The following is a 24572-nucleotide window of genomic DNA, read 5'->3' as shown; positions in this document are numbered from 1 at the left end:
CTCCGGAGCCGCATGCAGCTCTTTGGGCCCTCTGCTGTGGCTCCCTGTCGGGTGATCCCACCATTTGCTGGCCCCAACTCTCACCTTCCCCTACCAGTCACTCCTCACCTGGCCTGAGAAAGTAAGGGCGATGGCGGGGGATGGAGAAGCGGTCAGGGCAGAGACAGAGAGATACAGAGAGAGGGGGAGAGAGAGAGAGATACAGAGGGAGGGAGAGAGAGATGTCAAAAGGGTTTTGTGGTTCCCGGTGTTTTTTAACAACCTGTTCTCTGCCCTAATGACCGACTGGGTAGGCGTGGCCAGGGAGGTCATGTGACTGGTGGAAGTGAGTGATGTTGAGTTGGCCACGCCCACCCAGGTTTTGTGGCTCCGGGTGTTTTCTTTTCTGTGGGAAACGGGTCCAAATGGCTCTTGGAGTGCTTAAGGTTGCAGACCCCTGCCCTATACAATTTCAGACAAGTGGTTGTACTGTCTCTTCTTAAAAGCCTCCAGTGATAAGGAGCACCCACAACTTCTGGAGGAAAGCTGTTCTATTGGTTAATTATCCTGAGTGTTAGGAAGTTTCTCCTTAATTCCAGGTTGCTTCCCTCCTTGATTAGTTTCCATCCATTGTTTCTTGTCTCACCTTCTGGTGCTTTGGGAAATCATTTAACCCACTCTTCTTTGTGGGAGCAGCTTCTTTGTAGATTCGAATCTTTCTTTTTTTTAACATCTGGCAACTGCCTGAACTAGTCTTTGTAGTTTTCTTGACAAGATTTTTTTTTTGAGGGGGGTTGGGGGTAGGAAGACTAGCTTACCATTGTTTCCTTCTAGGGTTAAGAGAAAGTGACTGGCCAAAGATCCACCCAGCTGGCTTTGTGCCTCACACACAGGACTAGAATTCTTAGCCTCACAGCTTCTAGACTAGAGCCTACCGCTTTTACGCTAACCAAACTGGCTCTGCAAGTATATTATTTGTTTATTATTTGCACGCTCCCGTTTCAGAAGACCTGACGAGCAAGATTGTCAAAATAAACCTGCCCAAAATATAAGCAAAGCCGGCAACATCAAAATAATAAACAGAAAATATGCAAAGGGGAAACGCTTGCCATAGTCTAACCTTCGCTCACAACCTGCCCTCCCTTCCTGTGCTAAATGGATCCACCAAATCTTAACTCTGGATCGAAAGGAACAGTTACAGACCTCTGTGGGGAATAACAGAACGACAGAGTTGGAAGGGACCTTGGAAGACTTCTAGTCCAACTCCCTGCTCAAGCAGGAGAGAGTTTACCATTCCAGAAAAGTGGCTGCGTCCAGTCTTCTTCTTAAAAGCCTCCAGTGATGGGGCACTCACAACTTTTGAAGGCAAGTCGTTCCACTCAGTTCTGGTTCTGGAGAACTGGTAGCGGAAATTTTGAGTAGTTCGGAAAACCGGCAAATACCACCTCTGGCTGGTCCCAGAGTGGGGTGGGAATGGAGATTTTGCAATATCTTTCCTCTTGAGTGGGGGGGGGACGAAATGAAGATTTTGCAGTATCCTTCCCTTGCCACGCCCACCAAGCTACACCCACCAAGCCATACCACGCCCACCAAGTCACGCCTACAGAACCAGTAGTAAAAAAAATTGAATTTCACCACCGGTGTGGTTAGTGCTTTATTCAGTAAAGTTTATAAAAATAATGTAAAATAATGTCCCCGGAGTTTCTTGTTCTGGATTCGCCAACTGGACAACTGACAGATGTGTTTTGTGATTACTGCTTTAGAGAATACTGAGAGGTTCTGCAGAATCAATATGAACATATTTTTTTTAATTTTCATACACACACACACCCAAATCCCTTCCTACAACCTCCAAAAACATTTGGATGGGTATGTCAGATCTTAATGCAATTTAAAGGAACCTTGGTGGCGCAGCAGACTAAAGCGCTGTTAAGTAACACCAGCTGCCTGCAATTACTGCAAGTTCAAATCTCACCAGGCTCAAGGTCGACTCAGCCTTCCATCCTTTCGAGGTAGGTAAAATGAGGACCCGGATTGTGGGGGCAATAAGCTGGCTTTGTATATAAAAAAAAAAAAGAACACCGCTTAGGGGGGACCCGAAAGCCCTACTAAGCAGGTATATACAAAAAGTATGAAGGCTATTGCTTAACGCATTGTAAGCCGCCCTGAGTCTCCGGAGAAGGGCGGCATATAAATTGAACCAATAAATTAAATAAATAAATAAATAAATAAATAAATAAATAAATAAATAAATAGCTTTTTTTCAATCATATGGCAACATATGAGTGAATCTCTTGGTTTGGGTGTAATGAAGGTAAATAAATCTAACAATTTCGTGAGAGAGAAAGGAAAGTTTTTTTCGGGTGGGGGTGGGAGAGAGCAAAAAGCATCACTAAGGATACCTGTTTTGTTTGAAGATTTTGATTTCAAAAGCTCGTTAGGAGCACTAAAGGTAAAGGTGAAGGTTCCCCTCACACATATGTGCTAGTTGATCCCGACTCTAGGGGGCGGTGCTCATCTCCGTTTCAAAGCCGAAGAGCCAGTGCTGTCCGAAGACGTCTCCGTGGTCATGTGGCCGGCATGACTAAATGCCAAAGGCGTACGGAACGCTGTTATCTTCCCACCAAAGGTGGTCCCTGTTTTTCTATTTGCATTTTTTACCTGCTTTCGAACGGCTAGGTTAGCAGAAGCTGGGACAAGGAATGGGAGCTCACCCCATTATGAGGCACTAGGGATTCGAACCGCTGAACTGCCGACCTTTCAAATGACAAGCTCAACGTCTTAGCCACTGAGCCACTACGTCCTCTCGTTAGGAGCACTAGAGGGCAGCAAAGAGTACCAGGACTTTGGCCCTCTAGCGATCACCTGTATTCTTGCAAGGTAGATCCGATAGCCCCGTGATGGCGAACCTATGGCACGCGTGCCACAGGTGGCACGTGGAGCCATATTAGTGGGCACACCATCTCAGCTCTGGGGCACATGTGCGTGCCGGCCAGCTGATTTTCGGGCCTTTTGGGCCCACCAGAAGTAGGGAAACTGGCTGTTTCCTGCCTCTGGAGGGCCTGGGGGAGTGGGGAAGGCCCGTTTTTCTTTCTTACCTGGCTCCAGATCCTCTCTATTTATCTGGGAAGGGTGAAAACAGCCTTTCCCACTTCCTTGGAGGCCCTACGGAGGCTGAAAGGGCCCATTTCCAGACTCCCGGTGGGACAGGAAGTGATGTTTTTTCCTGTCCCCAGCCTCCAGAGACTCCTAGAGAAGCTCCTACAGACTCCTAGAGAGGCTCCTACAGACTCCTAGAGAGGTTCTGGAGGCTGGGGACAGCAAAAAATGTCACTTCCTGTCCCACCGAGAGTTGGGAAATGGGCCCTTTCAGCCTCCGTAGGACCTCCAAGGGAGTGGGAAAGGCTGTTTTTGCCTTCCTAGATACACAGAGAGGATCTGGAACCAGGTAAGAAAGAAAAACGGGCCTACCAGGCCATCATGTGCCAGGAGCCGGGGGGAGGGGGTTGCGCACGCATGCGCGTGGGCACATGCACGCGCGACCCTCCCCTGCCCCCCCTCCTGGTACATGATGGCAAAAAGGTTAGCCATCACTGCGATAGCCCCAATGCTAGAAATAGCATTCACATTGTATGTTTCATCAGATCAATTAAAAACCCAACTTTGATTGATGCTAACCTCAGCGCGCTGACGGAGGGATCCTGGGAATTGAAGTCCACCGTCTTTAAGTTGCCAAGGTTTAAAAACACTGGTCTAGAACAATGCTTGGATTAATTCAGTTGGCTAACGTCTCCGGATCTTTATATAACTCTCTCCCTCTGCTAGCCTCATACAACAGCAGCCCCCAACCTTTTGAGCACCAGAGACCAGTTCTGTGGAGACAGGTTTTTTCCGTGGACCGGAGGGGCCGTGGTTTCATGTGCTGCCCGCATCCCACAAATGTGGCTTTGCTTGTTTGCCCGGCCCGGTTTCTAATATGCCATGGTCTGGTGCCAGTCCACGGATCAGGGTTGTCATACAACATACCTACCCATATTACTTCAGGTCTCCTAAACCAGGGGTCCCCAACCTTGGCAACTTAAAGCCATGGCGGACTTCAACTCCCAGAATTCCCCAGCCAGCTGCTGGCTGGGGAATTCTGGGAGTTGAAGTCCGTCAAGGCTTAAAGTTGCCAAGGTTGGGGACCCCTGTCCTAAACAAAGTGCGAAGTAGAGCTCATTCTAATCTTGGCTCCCTATTTCGGATTGTCACGTGGGGTCAGCTGAGCCCCTCGGAACCAACGTCTTGCCAACATTCATCCAAAACAACAATAAAAACAACAACAACAACAAAAAATGGTCGCCTGCAACCTCGCAACCCGTTTGGCGCCTGGTGCAAAAACCTTCGCGGCACCTCACACTGCTAGATGTCCATCTGCAGGGACTCCAATCCTGCAAGCGTCTCTCCAGATTTGGTTCCCTCCTCTACTAAAATAAAAAATAAAAAATACGGTTTACCTGGCGTTTTTGCAAAGAGGATAAGTGGAACCTAAGCTATGGAGGGGGGGGGGAGCAGCTAAACTATGGGAGGGGGAGTTCTTTCTTTCTTTCTGTCTGTGTCTGTCTGTCTGTCTTTCTTTCCTTCCTTCCTTTTCTCTCTCTCTTTCTCTTTCTTTCTGTTTGTCTGTATCATTCCTTCCTTCCCTCTTTCTTTCTCTCTCTCCCTTTCTCTCTGTCTTTTCTTTTTTTCTTTCTTTCTTTCCTTCCTTCCTTTTCTTTCTTTATTTCTCTCTCTCTTTCTGTTTGTTTGTGCCCTTTCTTCCTTCTCTTTCTCTCTCTCTCCCTTTCTCTCTGTCTTTTCTTTTTCTTTCCTTCCTTTTCTTTCTCTCTCTCTCTTTCTGTTTGTCTATATCATTCCTTCCCTCTTTCTTTCTCTCTCCCTTTTTCTCTCTGTCTTTTTTTCTTTTTCTTTCTTTCTTTCCTTCCTTCCTTTTCTTTCTTTCTTTCTCTCTCTTTGTTTCTTTCTGCCCTTTCTTCCTTCTCTTTCTCTCTCTCTCCCTTTCTCTCTCTCTGTCTTTTCTTTCTTTCTTTCTCTTTCTTTCCTTCCTTCTTTTTCTTTCTCTCTCTTTCTTTCTGTTTGTCTGTATCATTCCTTCCCTCTCCCTTTCTCTCTGTCTTTTCTTTCTTTTTCTTTCTTTCCTTCCTTCCTTTTCTTTCTTTCTTTCTCTCTCTCTTTCTGTTTGTTTGTGCCCTTTCTTTCTTCTCTTTCTCTCTCTCCCTTTCTCTCTTTCTTTCTCTTTCTTTCTTTCCTTCCTTTTCTCTCTCTCTCTCTCTCTCTCTTTCTGTTTATTTGTGCCCTTCCTTTCTTCTTCCTTCCTTCCTTCCTTCCTTCCCTTTCTTTCTTTCTTTCTTTCTTCCTTTCTTTCTCTGTGTCTCTCCCTTTCTCTCTCCCTTTCTCTCTCTCTCTTTCATTCCTTCCTTCTTTCCCTCCAACCTTCCTTCCCTTTTTTCTTTCCCTCCCTTCCTCCCTCTCTCTCCCTCTCTCTCCCCCCCTCCCCATTTTCTTTTCCGCCCTCCCTCCTTTCCCCGATCCCTTCCTTTTATAGCTGTCTCTCGCGGGCGCCTGCTACTCGCCGCCGCCACCTCTTCCTCGTAAACCTGTAGCAAAGTGACGTTAGGTCGTCGACCAACCCGGAAGCTCCGCTTGCCTTCGCAAGAGGCTGCAGGAATCTGGTCCCCCTTCTCTCTCTCTCTCTCTCTCTTTTTGCATTTTGGGGTTTTTCCCCCCTTTTTCCCTCCTGGGGCTGGTGGCGTGTGTGTGTGTGTGTGGCGGCGGGTGGATCTCCAAGCAATAGCCCGCCTGCTTTTTTTTCCGCCGAACCTGGTGCGAGGGATCTGGGCGCCCAGCAGCAGCGAACGGTGAGTGGTTCCCCCGAGCGGCTTTGGAATCCGGGGCTGATCCCATCGAGGGGCTTCCAATCCGATGGCTTTGGGGGGGTGGGGGGCTGAGGAGGAGGAACCCCACTGCAGTGGGGCGGAGGCGGGGATGTGGGCTTGATGCCTTTGGGGATAAACTCCCTCTTTCTCTTGCTTCGTTTCATTTTAATCTTAATTTTTTTTTTGCCCGATCGCCTTCCTTCAAAGAGAAGGGAGGGAGGGATGGAGAGATCCAGAAAGGGGCATTTGGCGACCAGGCGCCTGCCAAGAGGGGACTCCAAAGGGGGAGCCGCCTTGCCTCCAAGCGGGACCCCCGCTCCGCCCCGACCCCTTGTGCTTTGTGTCCGATCCCGCTTCTGGAGCCAAAGCCCCGCTTTTTTTTTTTGAATGGGGCTCGGGCTGCTGGCCCCGTTTCCTGGCCATGCTGTGAGCCGAGAGCTCCAAGAGACCAGCGCCGCGCCTCGCTCCGATCCCCCCCTATGCGCGCCGCTGGCGGGGCGGAGGAAGAAGGGAACGTTGCCCGCCTGCCTTGCGCTCCCGCACGCGGTGGGGTTGGGTTGAGGGGGCTCCGGTGGTCGTCCGGATCCGGTCCGGGATCGGGGCGTGCGGGGCTGGGGGGCGGGCAGGGCGGAGAGGGTTTCTCCGTGGTCCGGAGGGAGCCAGGCGCAAAGGTGGGCGATGCTTGGATAAAAGCGGCTCGTTCAGTGCGAATGAAGACAAGGAGGGGTGGTTTTTTGGGGGCGGGGGTCGCAACGCCCCCCCCCGGGGAAAGGTCCATCATCTCGCACCGGGTGTGGGAAATTCCTCGTTTTGGGTGGGAGTGGGGAAGGAAGGATGGGAGAGGATCTGGGGATTTGGGGTAAATCTGCAGAGGGGTTCTTTGGATTCGATCCCCACCCCCGTTCAGCCAGCGGATCCGGTGTGTGTGTGTGTGTGTAGAATCGGTTGTGTGATGCCTTTGGGGTTGTTTTGACGTGACAAAAGCCCGAGCCACTCAAGGAAGCAGCCGCCGCCGCCGCATGGTGGGCTCAGGGGTTGTGTGAATCTAGCGCCCTGTAGTTAGGGAGGGAAAAGATGCCTGGAACGGAGAAAAGGGTGAGTGGGTGGGCTCAACATTGACCGGTTGAGCTGCCTTGGGTTGGGGGAAGCTGAGCGGCATTGGGATGAGGGTTAGGATTTGGGTGGAGGGTGGCAAGAGAAATCCTATGGCTGTGTGTTGGATAGAAGGTAGAATACAGCGTGGGAAGGGATCCTAGAGATCTTCTTCTTTTTTTTTTATTGAGTTTTAAACAGAGATATAAAGACAATACAAAAACTACAAAGACATTACAAAGACAAACAAGTTCCCACCACCAACCTACCCACACCAAACTTTACATATATGTTTTGATCATCATCAGAATATATATTGCTTTATAAGTTAATATATAAGTAATACTTTGTCAATTTGGATGTTTTAGATTGGAAATAATCTTGCATCTCCTCTTAATTTATTTATTTCCGGTTTTATTTTTTCTACCCTATCCTAGAGATCTTCTAGTCCAAGGGTTCTCAACCTTCCTAATGCCGCGGCCCTTTAATACAGTTCCTCATGTTGTGGTGAGCCCCAATCATAAAATTATTCCTAAAACCATTGAAAATATGTGTTTTCTGATGGTCTCAGGCGACCCCTGTGAAAGGGTCGTTTGACCCCCCCAAAGGGGTCGCGACCCACAGATTGAGAACCACTGTTCTAGTCCAACCCTGGGCTCAGGAAGGGAAACCCTATAAAGGAGAAAGTGCTTTGATTATTTTGACCAAGAAAAACTGTATTGGAGACACTTCTGGTGCTCGGACTTTGCTTGTTTGAATAAGCGGAAGTAGCAATGGTAGACTTAGATACCGCTTGACCGTGCTTTTACAGCCCTCTCTAAGCCATTTACAGAGTCAACCCAACAATCTGGGTCCTCATTTTAGTACGTAAGAATTTTGTAGAAACACAGACTACAGTGGCTTACGAGCAGTAGTCTTTGACTTACAACCACACTTGCGAATAGAATTTCCGTTGCTTAAACGGGAATTCTATGGGCATGGGCCCAGGGTACTTGCAGGACTACCTCCTACCGGCCTCCCACCGCCCAGTGCGCTCACATAGGACTGCCCTCCTCCGGGTCCCATCGGCCAGACAGTGTCGGCTGGCGGCCCCCAGGATGAGGGCGTTCTATGCGGTTGTACCGTCCCTCTGGAATGGTTTACCCACTGGGCTCCGGACGGCCCCCGACCTCCGCACCTTCCGCGCCAACCTGAAGAGCCTTGGCAGTACAGGGGTTTAAGGCACCCTGTTATTAAGCTGGTTATTAAGACCAGCTGCCTGCAATTACTGCAGGTTCGAATCTTACCAGGCTCAAGGTTGACTCAGCCTTCCATCCTTTCTAAGGTAGGTGAAATGAGGACCCAGTTTGTGGGGGCAATAAGCTGACTTTGTATAAATATACAAAAGGATGAAGGCTATTGCTTAACCCATTGTAAGCCGCCCTGAGTCTCCGGAGAAGGGCGGCATATAAATCAAATTAAAAAAAAAAAAAGAAGACATGGCTCTTTTTTAAAAAAATTTTATATGCTATGTTTTATCTTGGCTGTATACCACCCTGAGTCCCACAGGAGAAGGGCGGTATAGACATAAAATAAAATAAATAAATAAATAAATAAATAAATCTGCCGTGCATTTTAATTTGGGGGATTTGGGGTTTTTAAATCGGATTTTAACATTTTAATTCTATTTATTGTTGGGTTGTTTTATTCTGTGAGCCGCCCCCCCAGTCCCTCGGGAGAAGGGCGGCATATAAATATGACAATAAATTAATAAATTAATTAAACAAAGCGGTTCTTAAGAGAGCTGTGCCTGATTGCACGACTTTTTGTTTTTTTGCGACCGTCGTTAAATGAACCACGTGCTTGTAAAAGCCAAAGCAGGCTTCTCCCGTTGACTTTGCTTGTCGGAAGCCGGCTGGGAAGGTTGCAAACATAGATCGCATGACCCCAGGATGCTGCAACCAGCGTAAACACATGTCAGTTGTGACATGCACCTCAATTTTGATCACATGACCACGGGGATGCTGTAAGTGTGAGGACTGGCTGGAAGTCACTTTTTTTTAAAGTGCCCTTAGTAACTTCAAACGGTCACTAAACAAATATTGTGAGTCAAGGGGCTACTTCTACAGTTTTGGGCCAAGTGCAACCAGACTTATTCCCAAGGCAATACTGTGTTTCCCCGAAAATAAGACCCTGTCTTATATATATTTTTTTGAACCCTGAAATAAACGCTTGGCCTTATTGCCATGCGCTCAAAAAGCCCGATTGGCCTTATAATCAGGGGATGTCTTATTTTGGGGAAAACAGGGTACACTTAGATATCTGTCTAGATTTGACATAAATATATATTTTCATCAGGATTGGAATCGGTTAGGCAAGAATCCCCAAGAGTTCAAGAAATCAAGTTAAGTGATTTTTTTTTCTATTGGGAAAAAGTGATGAAGCGATAACGAAAGGACTCTAGAGGCTGCAGAGTGTCAAAAGCACTTCCTGTATGAAAAACGGGGCTCTTTTCACCCGTCTTTCATGTTCCGCTACTAATTATGTTTCTTTACTAAGTAATGGCATAACCTGGTCATCTCTTCGCATCTGGGTCGTAAGTCCCTTTTTCAGGTAGGTCATAACTGGGAACTGTTACTAAGCGACCGATTGTAAGTCAAGAAGTTCCTCTAAATGAGTTTCATTTTAAGTACAAGGCTAGGTTTTCCCCTTAAGAATGACTGCAGTTGTTAAGTTACTAACCCGGTTGTTAGTAATTGAACCTGGCTTCCCCATTGACGTTGCTTGTCAGAAGGTCACAAAAGGAGATCCTGTGACCCTGGGATACAGCGACGGTCATAAATGTGAGTCAGTTGTCAGTTGTAAACAGGGTGGATTTGATTTAAATCGAGTTGATTTAAATCACAATTTAAATCACGATTTAAATCACTAGTAAAAAAGGCTTGATTTAAATCAACTCGATTTAAATCATAATTTTTAAAGAGCAGCTGTCATCTCTGCTACTCCTTTGACCCGCCGTTGACTCACCGATAGTCCCAGTGTTGCAGAATATACAGCCTCATGCTACATAACTAAGCTCCATTTCATGCTGAATAAACTAAATTATTTATGTATCTTAAATAGAAAACTATCTTACGATAGATTTTTACCCCAAAAGTTTTTTTATTAAAATAAACTGATAAAAATCAAAAAAATCCGATTTAAATAAAAAAAAACTGATTTTTTTTATTTTTTTAAAAAAAAACATGGATTTTTATCCACCATGGATACATGAGTCTGTTACCAAGACTCTGAATTTTGATTGTGTGACTATGGGGATGCTGCAACAGTCATAACGGTCATAAGCAGGAAAAACGTATCACCTATGCCAGAGCCACAGGTGGCACAGGAGCCATATCTGTGGGCACGCAAACGTTGCCCTAGCTCAGCACCAGCGTGTATGTGCATGCTGGCCAGCTGATTTTCAGGCCTTCCAAGCCCACCGGAAGTTGGGAAATGGGCCGCTTCCAGCTTCTGGAGGGCCTCCTGGGAGGGAGGGAGGCTGTTTTCACCCTCCCCAGGCTCCAAGAAACCCTCTGGAGCCTGGGGAGAGCAAAAAACAGGCCTACCGGACCCACCGGTAACCTTTTACCCCCCGCACTCCCCCCCCTTTTGGCACGCGATGGCAAAAAGGTTAGCCATCACTGACCTATGCCATTGTAACTTTAAACGGTCACTAAATGAATGGTTGTAAGTTGAGGACAACCTGTATTGAAATTTGCACGGTGAGCGCTACACTTTTGGTTAATGCATTCTGATGGGGCACCCAAGTATGGAAGAGGCGAGGCTTTTACAGGTAGTCCTCGACTTACAATCACAATTGAGCCCGAAGCTTCTGTTGTTAAGTGAAACCATTTGTTAAGGGAGTTTTTAGCCCATTTTACAACCTTTCTTGCTACTGTTAAGTAAATCACTGCAGTTGATAAGTTAGTAACCCGGTTGTTGAGTGAATCTGGCTTCCCCATTGGCTTTGCTCGTCAGAAGGTCAGATAAAGGGGATCTCCCAGTGACCCTGGGACACTGCAACTGTCATAAATACGAGTCAGTTGCCGAGCATCTGAATTTTAATCACATGATTATGTGGCTGTTGCAGAGGTCGTAACTCTGAACAAGGGTCGTAAGTCACATTTTTCAGTGCCGTCGTAACTTCGAATGGGCACTAAATGAACTGTTGTAAGCCGAGGACTACCTCTATCATGCGGTTGCACTGCACATTTCACCGTTTTGACAAAACATCGGGGGTGGGTTCTACTTACCTTTACTACCGGTTTGCAATGGGATTGCCCGCACATGCTCGTTTCGCTCGTGCGCGCGCCTTGTCCGCATGCACAGATCGCCGATGATGACATCCGGGGTGGTGGGTGGGGCCTCCCGCCGGTTTTACTACCAGTTCTTGCGAACCGATCCGAACCGGGGGCAACCCACTACTGCAAAACATGATTACTGCAGCTGCTCCTTTGTATATATAAATCACACCCAAAAGCAGCATCCAGCAATTCTCCTCCAGCTAAGGAAAGACATCCCTGATTCTTCTGCTGAATGCATCATTGGTGGCAGCTACATTTTATTTATATATCAAATTTAGAAACCTCCCATCTCCGTCACAGAGCGAGTCTGGGCTGCATGCAAATAGAACATAAAACACATAGAAGCTATATATACAAATATTATGTTAGGAGGCCATTAAAGCAAGAGTAGAAAGATTTAAATGCAAAATTAAAAAGGCAGGGAAGAGTCTTTAAGGTGCTAACCAGGGGTGAAATCTGAACCGGTTTGCAATGCGAATTCGCATTGCGCACCAAATGCACGCTTGCATGCACATGCGCAGTACACACCAAACATGCAGTGCACGTGTGCACACATACACAGTACGCACCAAAAGGAGGCTTGGGAACGTAAGTAGAACATGGGGGTGGGGGAGATCAGCTATGCTGTGCGAATTAGCTTCGCAAGAAAGCAGAATTTCCTGCTTTCTAGCAAAGCTAACCCGTGCCACACAGCTGATCGTCAGAAATACCGGTTCGGAGGAACTGGTATCTTTTTTTTTAACTTTTTTCGACTGAACCGGTAGCTTTTTTTGGAAACTACTGGTTCGCCCAAACCAGTAGTTTTTATCACTACTGGTTTGCTCAAACCGGACCGGACCGGTAGCATTTCACCCCTGGTGCTAACCAGCCCCATGGCTGCGTGCTCGTCTGTTGACCCCAAATGTGTCAACAAACCCAGGTCTTTTCGGTATTTCAGAAGGTCCAAGAGGCCATTCGACTTGCAGCCACAATGGAGTCCAAAATTTCCATTGCTCAGCAAGGACAGTTGTTACGTGAGTTTTGCCCCATTTTACGACTTCCCTTGCCACAATTGGTACGCGAATCGTTGCCGTTGTTAAGTTAGTAACCACAAGGTGGTTCCGTGAATCTGACCTCCCCATTGACTTTGCTAGTCAGAAGGTCGCTAAAGGAGGATTACGTGACCCCCCTCCTCCCCAGGACACATAAATACGAGCCGGTTGGCAAGCGCCTGAATTTCGATCACCTGATCACAGAGATGCCTCGACGGTCGTGTGAAAAATGGTCATGTCCCTTTTTTTTCAGTGTCGTGATTTTATACGGTTATGAAATGAATGGCTGTCCATCGTTCTGTCAATGAAACGGTAAAGGGCTGTGATGGCGAACCTATGGCACACATGCCGGAAGTGGCATGCAGAGCCATCTCTCCGGGGACGCGAGTTGTCGCCCGTTGCTCTTCCGGGTTCCAGCGCGCCAGCCAGCTGGTTTTCTCGTGTGCAGGAGCACTGGAAACCAGAAGAGCAGTCTTACGGTTTCTGGCACATGTGTACATGTGAAGACCAGCTGGCCGGCGTGCCTGCGCATGCTGGAAACCGGAAGATCGTCTTCCCGGAGCACGCATGCGCACCAGTGGCTGCTCTTCCAGTTTCCGGCACGCGCCCCCGTTTCGGCACTTGGTGCCGAAAAGGTTAGCCAACACTGGTATAGGGTTTCCTGCCTAAGGAATGGGTTAGACTAGAAGACCTCCAAGATCTCTTCCAACTCTGGTTATTCTGTTCTAAGCAAGGACTACCTGAACATGGCATATACCTTTTAATAGGCTGGGTGTGGCCAATAGTTTGTTGATGTGCAAGCTGGGTATCTGGATGGAAGATCGTGGCTTGTGTAAAAACAGCAGGAAAATGCGTAAGGATAAAACAGGGTTTGGCAGTGCTGGTGGCCTATTGGCCAAAATAGGTTTTCAGGGTACCCGCCTTGCTACGAGCAGATAATCTGCATGTACTATGAAAGAATAACCTAGTTTGAATGGGGGCAAACACAGGTAGATCTGCAGAATTCAGTGGTGGATTTCAATTTTTTTTTACTACCGGTTCTGTGGGCGTGGCTTGGTGAGGGTGATGTAGCTTGGTGGGCATGGCAGGGGAAGGATACTGCAAAATCCCCATTCCCTCCCCACTCCTGGGGGAAAAATATTGCAAAATCTCCATTCCCTCCCCACTCTAAGGGAAGGATACTGCAAAATCCCCATTCCCTCCCCACTCCTGGGGGAAGGATATTGCAAAATCTCCATTCCCTCCCCACTCCTGGGGAAGGATATTACAAAATCTCCATTCCCTCCCCACTCCAAGGGAAGGATACTGCAAAATCTCTATTCCCTCCCCACTCCTGGGGAAGGATACTGCAAAATCCCCATTCCCTCCCCACTCCTGGGGGAAGGATATTTCAAAATCCCCATTCCCTCTCCACTCCAGGAGAAGGATATTGCAAAATCCCCATTCCCTCCCCACTCCTGGTGGAAGGATACTGCAAAATCCCCATTCCCTCCCCATTCCTGGTGGAAGGATACTGCAAAATCCCCATTCCCTCCCCACTTCGGGAGAAGGATACTGTAAAGTCCCCATTCCCTCCCCACTCCAGGAGAAGGATACTGCAAAATCCCCATTCCCTCCCCACTCCAGGAGAAGGATACTGCAAAATCTCCATTCCCACCCCACTCTGGGGCCAGCCAGAGATAGTATTTGCCAGTTCTCTGAACTACTCAAAATTTCCGCTACCGGTTCTCCAGAACCTGCAGAACCTGCTGGATTTCACCCCTGCTTCAGATGTATGGACTGGTCTCCTGACTCCCTGAGGGCTCTTCATCCACCATTTTACTGCAACATGGCTGGCTGGGGAATTCTGGGAGTTGAAGTCCATACATCTTAAAGTTGCCTAGTTCAAAAAAAAACACAGATCTTTTTAGACTTACGAGCCACATTCCAGCCCCAAAACCTCTCTGTCCTTGTTTGTGGCTGTGAGGAATGGAGTGGAAAACACAATCTGTGACTCCTTTTTCTCAACAGATTAGTCTGATAAGGGTGTGTTCGATACAGCTCAAGATCTCGCTGAATGAGTGGGGCTGGTTCGGTAAGGAAAGTTAAGACTTTAAGGCCGAGGAACTAAAAGAGGCTTGAAGACAATGGAGAAAAGGAAAAAAAAAAAAAAAAAGAACTTAGCATGACTCTTGTGGACTTTAAATCAACCTTTCTGAAAGCTGTGGGAACTGGGGACAAATGCATTTTCTGTAGGTGTATTTTAGCTCCAAAAGGGAACACAACTTGGCTAATGGTAATTTTTTTTTTTTAATTTGATTTATATGACGCCCTTCTCCGGAGACTCAGGGTGGCTTACAATGCGTTAAGCAATAGCCTTCATACTTTTGTATATTTTATACAAAGCCAGCTTATTGCCGCCACAATCTGGGTCCTCATTTCACCTACCTTAGAAAGGATGGAAGGCTGAGTCAATCTTGAGCCTGGTGAGATTTGAACTTGCAGTAATTGCAGGCAGCAGATGTAAGTGGATGTTAATAACAGTGCTTTAGTCTGCTGAGCCACCAGAGCTCCTAATTGACACTGGCTGGCTTCATATAGTGCCCTAAACTATAATGTTCGGTTTTGGCCTAGGCGGGGAGGTTGGATTTAGCCAATTGGGGCTTGGAGTCCTTGGTGCTCTCTGAGCTTGGTTATATTCTTGCAGAGATTTCATTACCTAACTAGGTAATATTTTATTTTTATTTTTTTATTTATTCAAACTTCTATACCGCCCTTCTCCTTTCGGACTCAGGGCGGTGAACAGCCAAGATAAAAAACATTTATACATAAAGTTAAAAATAGATTTAAAATAATTAAATAAATTTGGCCCATAATTTAAAACTTATCAATTTAAAAATCCGTATCAAATTTTAAAACCAACCATAAAATATCAATAGTTGTTGGCACTGATGAAGATGGGCCCTATCTAACAAAATGAAATTCAATCTAGAGAAAAGTAAAGCCTTACATTTAGGCAAGAAAAACCAAAAGTACACATATAGACTGGGTAAAACCAGGCTCAATAGCAGTAATAGTATAACTGTCTTGTTTGGTTCTGCAACCCAACAAGACAGAGACAGACTTCAGAGGATAATTAGAACTGCAGAAAAAACAATGGCTACCAACCTGCCTTCCATTGAGGACCTGTATACTGCACGAGTGAAAAAGTGGGCTGTGAAAATATTTATAGACCCCTCACATCCTGGATATAAACTGTTTCCACTCCTACCCTCAAAACGATGCTATAGAGCACTGCACACCAGAACAACTAGACACAAGAACAGTTTTTTCCTGAACGCCATCACTCTGCTAAACAAATAATTCCCTCAACACTGTCAAACTATTTACTAAGTCTGCATTACGATTAATCTTCTCTTCGTTCCTATCACCCATCTCCTCCCACTTATGAGTGTATGACTGTAACCAGGGCCGGATTTTCCTATAGGCTAACTAGGCTTCAGCCTAGGGCCTCAAGATCAAGAGGGGCCTACATTCAAATTGTTAGCAAAATTAAAATTACACTTTCGCTATAGGTGAAAGGGCCTCATAAGTGGAATAGCCTAGGGCCTCTTTTCATCTAAATCCGGCCCTGACTGTAACCTTGTTGCTGGTATCCTTAAGATTTCTATTATTTCCCTATGACTGTATCCCTATTAAGTGTTGTACCTTATGATTCTTGACAAATGTAGCCTTTCTTTTATGTACTCCACAGCGTATGCACCAAGACAAATTCATTGTGTGTCCAATCACACTTAGCCAATAAAGAATTCTATTCTATTCTATTGTAACTGTGAGAGGGATCTTGGAGTCTTAGTGGACAACCAATTAAATATGAGCCAGCAGTGTGCAGTGGCAGCCAAAAAAGCGAATGCAAACCTAAGCTGCATTAACAGAGGAATACAATCAAGATCATGTGAGGTACTAATACCACTCTATAAAGCCTTATTAAGACCACACTTAGAATATTGCATCCAGTTTTGGTCACCACACTATAAAAAAGATGTGGAGACTCTAGAAAAACTGCAGAGAAGAGCAACCAGGATGATTAGGGGACTGGAGACTAAAACATATGAAGAATGGTTGCAGGAACTGGGCATGGCTAGTCTAGTGAAGAGAAGGACCAGGGGAGATATGATAGTAGTGTTCCAATATTTGAGGGGCTGTCACAGAGAGGAAGAGATCAAGCTATTTTCCAAGGTCACCTGAAAGCCAGACAAGGAATAATGGATAGAAACCGATCAGGGAGAGATTCAATTTAGAAATAAGGAGGAACTTTCTGACAGTGAGAACAATCAACCAATGGAACAGAAGTTGCATTCAGAAGTTGTGTTATATTCCCCTTCCTTTTCCCTTTCATGCTAATTTGCATTTTAATGTTTGCATTTAAAGTTTAATAAAGATATTGTAAAAGGAGAGAGAGAAGGGGAGAGAGAGAGAGAGAGAGGGAGAAGGAGAGAGAGATGCAAACAATTCTAGCTCTTAATTTATCCTATTTATCTGATATTGGAATGAAAAGCAGAATGGAAAACAAAAAACAAGATTGTAAAATGTTTCACAAATTCATGATGCTCTAGGAACCTGGGGATATGAGGTTTAGGTTTCACCTAGTTTTCCAAAGGACGCGTAAAATTAAAACATAATTTGTCAGGGGAATTTTGACCTTAATTTTTAACTGAAATCTTCCAGGCCATCTACAGTCGTTACCTGTCGTTTTGTCACGTGCTACCTTAAATCTATTAAGCAGGACTGATTAGCACAGAGTTCCTTCCCAGTTATTAGAGACTTTAAGCCAAAGGTTTCTTCTGTCTAAGAAGCTGGCGACAATTATCCAAGTGTTAGCATCCGCCACATGCCCTAGCCGCTTTTATCGTAGACTGAGCTGGTTAGATTTCGTCTGAATAAAAAGCAGATTATCCTCTTTATGTCAGACCAGATGCTGGGCCCGGGATTTCCTGTCTCGCTTGCTCGCTTATCGAAGGATGCATCTGTCATAGGCTGAATTGTAGCCGCTAAGCGATTTCGCGGTTTAGAAAGGGGTTGGCTGGAAAGAAAACACTGGATGGATTCATAAGAGCCGCGGTGGCGCAGTGGTTAGAGTGCAGGTACTGCAGGCTACTTCTGCTGACTGCCGACTGCCTGCAATTTGGCAGTTCGGATCTCACCAGGCTCAAGGTTGACTCAGCCTTCCATCCTTCCGAGGTGGGTAAAATAAGGACCCAGATTGTTGGGGGCAATAGGCTGACTCTGTAAAACTGCTTAGAGAGGGCTGGAAAGCACTGTGAAGCGGTATATAAGTCTAAGTGCTATTGCTATTGCTACAGTGCTAAAGTATCATGTTGGCATTTAGGGCCTAGTAGGAATATGCTGTGTGTGCTTCGTTTAATAAATGAATCTTCCACCAACTTAGCAATACTGAGATATTGGAAGACTGCTATCATGTCTCCCCTAGTCCTTCTTTTCATTAAACTAGACATTTATTTATTTATTTATTTATTTAATATAATTTGTATGCTGCCCTATCTCCGTAGGACACAGGGCGGCTCACAACAAATAAAACAAACCCAATAAAACGTAAAATACATAAATATGCATGCATAAAATACATAAATGTATAAATATATAATTTAAACATATATTAAAACCCATTAAAATAATCAAAAAACCCCTCAGTCCAGGCTGGGCGATGTGATCAGCCATGTTTTAAATTCACGGCGGCAGGTGCGAAGGTCAGGAGCCAACCGAAGCCCCAGGGGGAGTTGAGTCCAAAGAGTGGGTGCGCCCATAGAGAAAGCTCTACCCCTGGGGGCCTCCAGCCAACATTGTCTAGCCGACGGCACCCGAAGAAGGCCCTCCCTGTGAGAACGCACCGGGCGATGGGGAGCCATTGCTGGCTGCAGATGGTCCGACAAATATCCTGGGCCTAAGCCATGTAGGGCTTTATAGGTCATCACCAGCACCTTGAATCTCACCCGGAGGGCAACCGGTAACCAATGCAAGTCGCGCAGGAGAGGTGTAACATGGGAGTATCGGTACCCTCCTGTCACAACCCGCGCGGCCGCATTCTGCACCAGCTGAAGCCTCCGAGTGGTCCTCAAGGGCAGCCCCAGGTAGAGAGCATTACAGTAGTCAAGACGGGAGGTGACTAGCGCATGAGTAACTGTGTGTAGGGCATCTCGGTCCAAATAGGGGCGAAATAGGCATACCCAGACATACCCAGTTCCAGCAACTGTTCTTCTTATTTTTAGCCTCCAGTCCCCTAATCATCTTTGTTGCTCTTCTCTGCACTCTTTCTAGAGTCTCGACATCTTTTTTACATGGTGGCAACCAAAACTGAATGCAGTATTCCAAGTGTGGCCTTACCAAGGCATTATAAGGTGGTATTAATACTTCTTACTTACTTGTTTTTATGCTGTTCCTTACATTGTGTGTCTTACAATGTATCTAGAACCCAGAGTCAGGTTCAGTAGCATCAAAATCGAACAAATGAAGAATGAATGAACGAACGAACGAATGAATGAATGCAGCTATGTCTTCTCCTGGGGCCAATCTTGGGAAAAGAATGTGCTTGCTTTGAAGAGTTGAGGGCAAGCGTTGTCTTCGTATCCTTGAAGCACCTTCTTAAATCACACCCAAAGCACTTTGTAGGGGATCTACAGGAAGCAGTCTGATACCAGTTGTGTAGCAAAGTCAGTTTGTTGAGTCATGGTGTCACCATCATTAAAGAGCAGTATTGCAGGCACATCTTCCCACAGCCTGGAGTTCGATCCTGACTGAATCAAGGTTGATTTTAGCCTTCCATCCTTCCAAGGTTGGTAAAACGAGGACCCAGATAGTTGGGGCCAATATGCAAATAATGCTTCTACATTGTAAAGCACTATGGGATGATAAAAGGTAAAGGTTCCCCTCGCACATATATACTAGTGGTTTCTGACTCTGTTTCAAAGCCGAAGAGCCAGCGCTGTCCGATGACGTTTCCGTGGTCATGTGGCCGGCATGACTAAATGCCAAAGGCACATGGAATGCTGTTCCCTACCCACGAAAGATGGTCCCTATTTTTCTACTTGTATTTTTTAACGTGCTTTCGAACTGCTAGGTTGGCAGAAGCTGGGACAAGTAATGGAAGCTCACCCCGTTACGCAGCACTAGGGATTCGAACCGCTGAACTGCCGACCTTTCGATCGACAAGCTCAGTGTCTTAGCCACTGAGCCACCACGTCCCTTTAATACCCTTTATGGGGTGATAAGAGAAGCCTAAATGTAGAATGAGACAACTTGCCGCGGCCAAATTATCACAGCATGACAACTCAACATGGGACAATTCAATGCAGGATAACTCAAGAGAGGGATAAATAGAATTACAGCTCACCCCAGCCTTGAGGACGTCTAACTTGAGACGGTTCAAACTTAAAGCAAGACAAGGCCTGCTGCAATTCACTTGTCCCTCTCTTGAGTTGAACCCCGTGTTGAATTGTCCCATGGCGAGATGGCCAAGGGGAGTTGGCTGAGGCAAATTATCCTAGACCTGTCTAAATATTATTGCGATTGCTATTATTGGGAACAGCCTTGGAGGTGGTATTCTAACAGCTGCTTTCTGGGGTGTGCCCTGCTTTTCAAGTTCCTTCTCCTGGCTAGAGTAGCTACAAATTGGGTTCCTCCAACCACCCAATATTTTTCCCCTCCATTTGCTTCCATAACCTTTTATGTGAGCAGGCCGTAGGAAAAGGTGAAACCAAGGTGATTGTAGAGAAGCAAGTTCAGCTTAAATCCGGACTGCTTGTATTTCGTCCTGGAAAATCCTGCAGGGCAAATAAAGCAGGAATGGATATTAGCGCCTAAAATGCTGCTGAACTACAACTCCCAGCACCTGCAGTCGGCAAGGCTATTAATGGGTGTGTGTGTGGACACTTCAAAGCAGGGACACGAATCATAGCTCTGAATGTGGGTTGACAGACCTAGAAGGGAGACGGTGTGTTGTAATCCTGCTCAGAGTCTGCACCAATTTAAGGTTTGGATTACAATTCCCATTATCCCCAACCTGCTTGTTCGGCTTCTTTGGGAATCTTTCTCACCTTGCGTTGTTCTGTGATCACCCAGACGTCCTTCACACCACATCTTAGTATTCCAAATCATCAGTTCGAGTTATATTTTAAGAAAGAAGCACCTGAAATGCTACGGAACTACAATTCCCAGCACCTGCAGTCGGCAACAGTGTTAATGGGTGTGTGTGTGGACACTTCAAAGCAGGGGCACGAATCATAGCTCTGAATGTGGGTTGACACACCTAGAAGGGAGACGGTGTGTTTTAATCCTGTGCTCAGAGTCTGCACCAATTTAAGGTTTGGATTACAAATCCCATTATCCCCAATTTGCTAGTCTGGCTTCTTTGGGAAACTTCTCTCCCTTGCTTTGTTCTGTAACCTCCCAGACGTCCTTCACACCACATCTTAGCTATTCCACATCATCAGTTGAAGTTACAGTATATTTTAAGACAGAAATCTCATTTCTCCAAAGAAGGAACCAGATGATTATTCCAGACCACATTAAGTGGAAGTTTCCCCTACTGGCAACGTGTGACTTTAGTTCCCTGTTCTTTGGTGGGGGTTTTTTTTTTTTTTTTAACTGTATGACACGAAGTGATAGTAAGTGGAAACAAAAAGTTTCCAGTTTTAGGAAACGGACTTGTTCCCTTTCTGCATAATCTGTGGTAGAAGTGGGTGGGTTTCTATAAAAACACACAAATGCTATTGGTTGCAAATGGGAGGTTGGCTGGCTGGGGTATTTTCTGGGTGTGGACTTTAAAAAAAAAAATCAAGATGGCGACTTTTTAAAATCATGCCTGGCAGACTGTGGGATTTTGTAAAGTGAAGGCTCATAATAATTACACCATAATCTTCATTTCCACAAACGGTTTGCGGATAAATGCATGCGTTTGCCGCCATCTTTGAAGAGGCTTCTCTCTGCCTGGGGGAGAGGGAGGGAGAGGAAGGAAGGAAGGATGGACGATGGGATGGGATGAGATGAGATGAGATGGGAAGGAAGGAAGGAAAATGAGGGAGGGAGGATGGTAAATGAGGGAGAGAGGGAGGAAGGAGGAGGAAGGAAGGAAGGGGGAACGATGGGATGAAATGGGAAGGAAGGAAGGAAAATGAGGGAGGTAAATGAGGGAGGGAGGGAGTAAGGAAAGGAAGGAAAAGAAGGAAGGGAGAACAATGGGTTGGGATGAGATGGGAAGGAAGGAAGGAAAATGGGGAAGGGAGGAAGGTAAATGAGGGAGGAAGGAAAAGAAGGAAAGAAGGAAGGAAGGAAGGACAATGGGATGAGATGGGAAGGAAGGAAGGGAGGAAAATGAGGGAGGGAGGAAGGTAAATGAGGGAGGAAGGAAAAGAAGGTAGGAAGGAAGGAAGGAAGGGGGAACGATGGGATGAAATGGGAAGGGAGGAAGGGAAATGAGGGAGGGAGGAAGGAAAATGAGGGAGGGAGGGAGCAAGGAAAAGAAGGAAGGGAGAACAATGGGATGGGATGAGATGGGAAGGAAGGAAGGAAAATGAGGCAGGGAGAAAGGTAAATGAGGGAGGAAGGAAAATGAGGGAGGGAGGAAGGAAGGAAAAGAAGGAAGGGAGAACAATGGGATGGGATGAGATGGGAAGGAAGGAAGGAAGGAAGGAAGGAAGGAAGGAAGGAAGGAAGGAAGGAAGGAAAATAAGGCAGGGAGGAAGGTAAATGAGGGAGGGAGGGAGGAAGGGAGGAAAATGAGGGAGGGAGGTAAATGAGGGAGGGAGGGAGGAAGGAAGGAAAAGAAGGAAGGGAGAACAATGGGATGGGATGAGATGGGAAGGAAGGAAGGAAGGAAAATGAGGCAGGGAGGAAGGTAAATGAGGGAGGAAGGAAGGAAGGGAGGGAGGGAGGAAGGAAGGAAAATGAGGGAGGGAGGAAGGAAGGAAGGAAAAGTAGGAAGGAAGGAAGGCTAACTGAGGAGATAAAGGATAGAGCTGTGTCATCTCCCCAAATTCCAAATCCACCAGCTTGAACTGTTGTCATCTCCCCAAATTCCAAGTCCACCAGCACCATGGGATGCTGCTCTTCAGGTTTCCCAAGTGGCACTATCAATGGTGGCTGGGTAATTGAAACCTGGTCTGGAAATCCTAGACGTTCTGATATCGACATTATTATCAGAACGCTTCGTGTGACACAGAAATCTGGCTGTCCATTGATAGGAACAAAATGGAAAAATGGGAGAATGGATGATTTGAGAATATTATGGAAAGGGGCGTGTTTAACTGGAGTACTGCACTTGTCCCTGTTCACAAATCACTCTAAATTAATGTTGATTTCATTAAAGCTTGTTCAATAAATATCGTTTCTACTTTCCCACATTATGCTAACTCCTACAGGGTGATTTTGATTGGTTTTAGTTTCACACGTGGTCAAAAAATGGCCAAACTGTATTCCGTGGGCTGTGTCATGCCCCTGTCGGAGTCTGAATCGGAAGGGGAAGATGAACAGCTGACAGAGAGCGAGAGAGTGGCTCCGTTGGCTGGGGAAGAAACTGGGGAAGGGCAAAGTCAGTCTGGGCAGAGCAGGGGAGAGGTAGAACAAGGGAGAGGGGGTTCAGATGAAGACCAAGGCCCACCCCCTCCTCATCCTAGGCAGCACAGGGAAGAATGGAGAAGAGAGCAACGTGGCTTACAAGAGAGGAAAGGGCCCCGATTCCCTTCACAAGGCACACCTGGGGATGGAGTTTAAAGGAGAGGCAAATGGGAGAGGCAGTTGTCCAGAACAAACGCTGAGTTCATCTTGTGTTCACTGTTTATCTGAGTTCCTGGCATCCTCCCAACTGGTTTGATTTACTGCCGTGCTACTTCACTTCTGGAACTCCTTATCTTGCTTGCCCTGCCGGATTAATTACCTTATCTTACCTTGTTGGATTTATCATTGGACGTTTTCTGCTTACAACGTTTGGGACTGAAGTATTGTCAGCCAAAAGCTGTTACAGGTTGGTGGAAGAGCTCTCTCCAGGCCGGAGAGTTGAAAGGGACATTGGGGGCACAGTTGGTGATAATAAAGGGACTCATACAGGTTCTCTGGCTGTGTTGCCTTTGTGTCAAATCCTGGGTCATCACAGGCTGGCTGCAGGTTCAGCAGGCATCTCCTCTGGAATAAGTAACATTTAGATTCTGTCCTCAACCCCGTGCACCACCTGGCTGGGGGTGATGGGAGAGAGGTAACTCCAGAGATGTAATAGCAGCACACCTAAAGGGCCCCCCACTTGGAAAGGATGGCTTTAAAGAAGTCCTTTATTTCAGGGGTCTCCAACCTTGGCAACTTTATGACTTGTGGACTTTAACTCCCAGAATTCCCAGCGCATGCTGGCTGAGGAATTCTGGGAGTTGAAGTCCACAAGTCATAAAGTTGCCAAGGTTGGAGACCCCTGCTTTATTCAGTAATCACATTTGCCTGGCTGAAATATTACTTTTTTAAAATCCCATTTATCTTTTAGAATGAAGGATAAATGTGGTAGGGCAAGGAACTCGGCTTCATTACTTTCCCATTAGAAGACAAGGGGGAAAGTTGTGATGAGAGAGAGAGAGAGAGAGAAGAGAAGAGAAGAGAATATAAATCAATTTGGGACAGTCACCAAAAAGGGCTTGCTTTCTTGCCAGCGGATCTATTGAATACCTTATTTGCCTTTAGGCTGTAAGAGCCAGATAAATGGTGCTGTCCTTTTGCGGTGGCCCAGTGGTTAGAATGCAGTACTACAGGCTACTTCTGCTGGCTGCCTGCAATTTGGCAGTTCGAATCTCACCAGGCTCAAGGTTGACTCAGCCTTCCATCCTTCCGAGGTGGGTAAAATGAGGACCCAGATTGTTGGGGGCAACATGTTGACTCTGTAAACAGCTTAGAGAGGGCTGTAAAGCACTGTAAAGCGGTATAGAAGTCTAAGAGCTATTGCTATTATCTATCAAATCCCTCTGACTTGCTAACTGACTTTCTAGCGGAGGTGATTTCCTTGGGCTGGTTAAAGAATTGCCTTACCATAATCAGTCACTAGTCACCATACTGTCAATATCCCAGAGGTGTTTTTTTTTCCAAAAGGCAATAAGACTTTGCTTTTCCTTGAAGACATTTCGCTTCTCATCCAACAAGCTTCTTCAGCTTTTCTTCAGCACTTTGAGACGTGACTGAGAATCTCCATGGATATTTAGCTATGC

The 24572-nt window shown here is 46.3% G+C and overlaps 1 protein-coding gene across 3 annotated transcripts in view; it reads left to right on the top strand.

Moving 5' to 3' along the window:
• Window positions 1–5400: 5400 nt before the first annotated feature.
• The window catches only part of CYRIB (CYFIP related Rac1 interactor B), a 109192-nt gene continuing 90020 nt past the window's right edge, over window positions 5401–24572 (top strand). Inside the window, exon 1 of one of the 3 annotated variants that reach the window (XM_087890889.1) lies at window positions 5401–5876. The gene's annotated coding sequence lies outside the window, so the exon portion shown is untranslated. The remainder of the gene's footprint in view (window positions 5877–24572) is intronic. The other 2 variants (XM_087890891.1, XM_087890893.1) reach the window with 2 other exon arrangements.

The sequence above is a fragment of the Pantherophis guttatus genome, chromosome 3 (genome assembly GCF_059756535.1).
Source record: "Pantherophis guttatus breed Tessera chromosome 3, ASM5975653v1, whole genome shotgun sequence".
NCBI classification, from domain to species: domain Eukaryota; kingdom Metazoa; phylum Chordata; class Lepidosauria; order Squamata; family Colubridae; genus Pantherophis; species Pantherophis guttatus.
The sequence above is the reverse complement of the archived record's forward strand: the minus strand, read 5'-3'. Positions and strand labels throughout refer to the sequence as shown.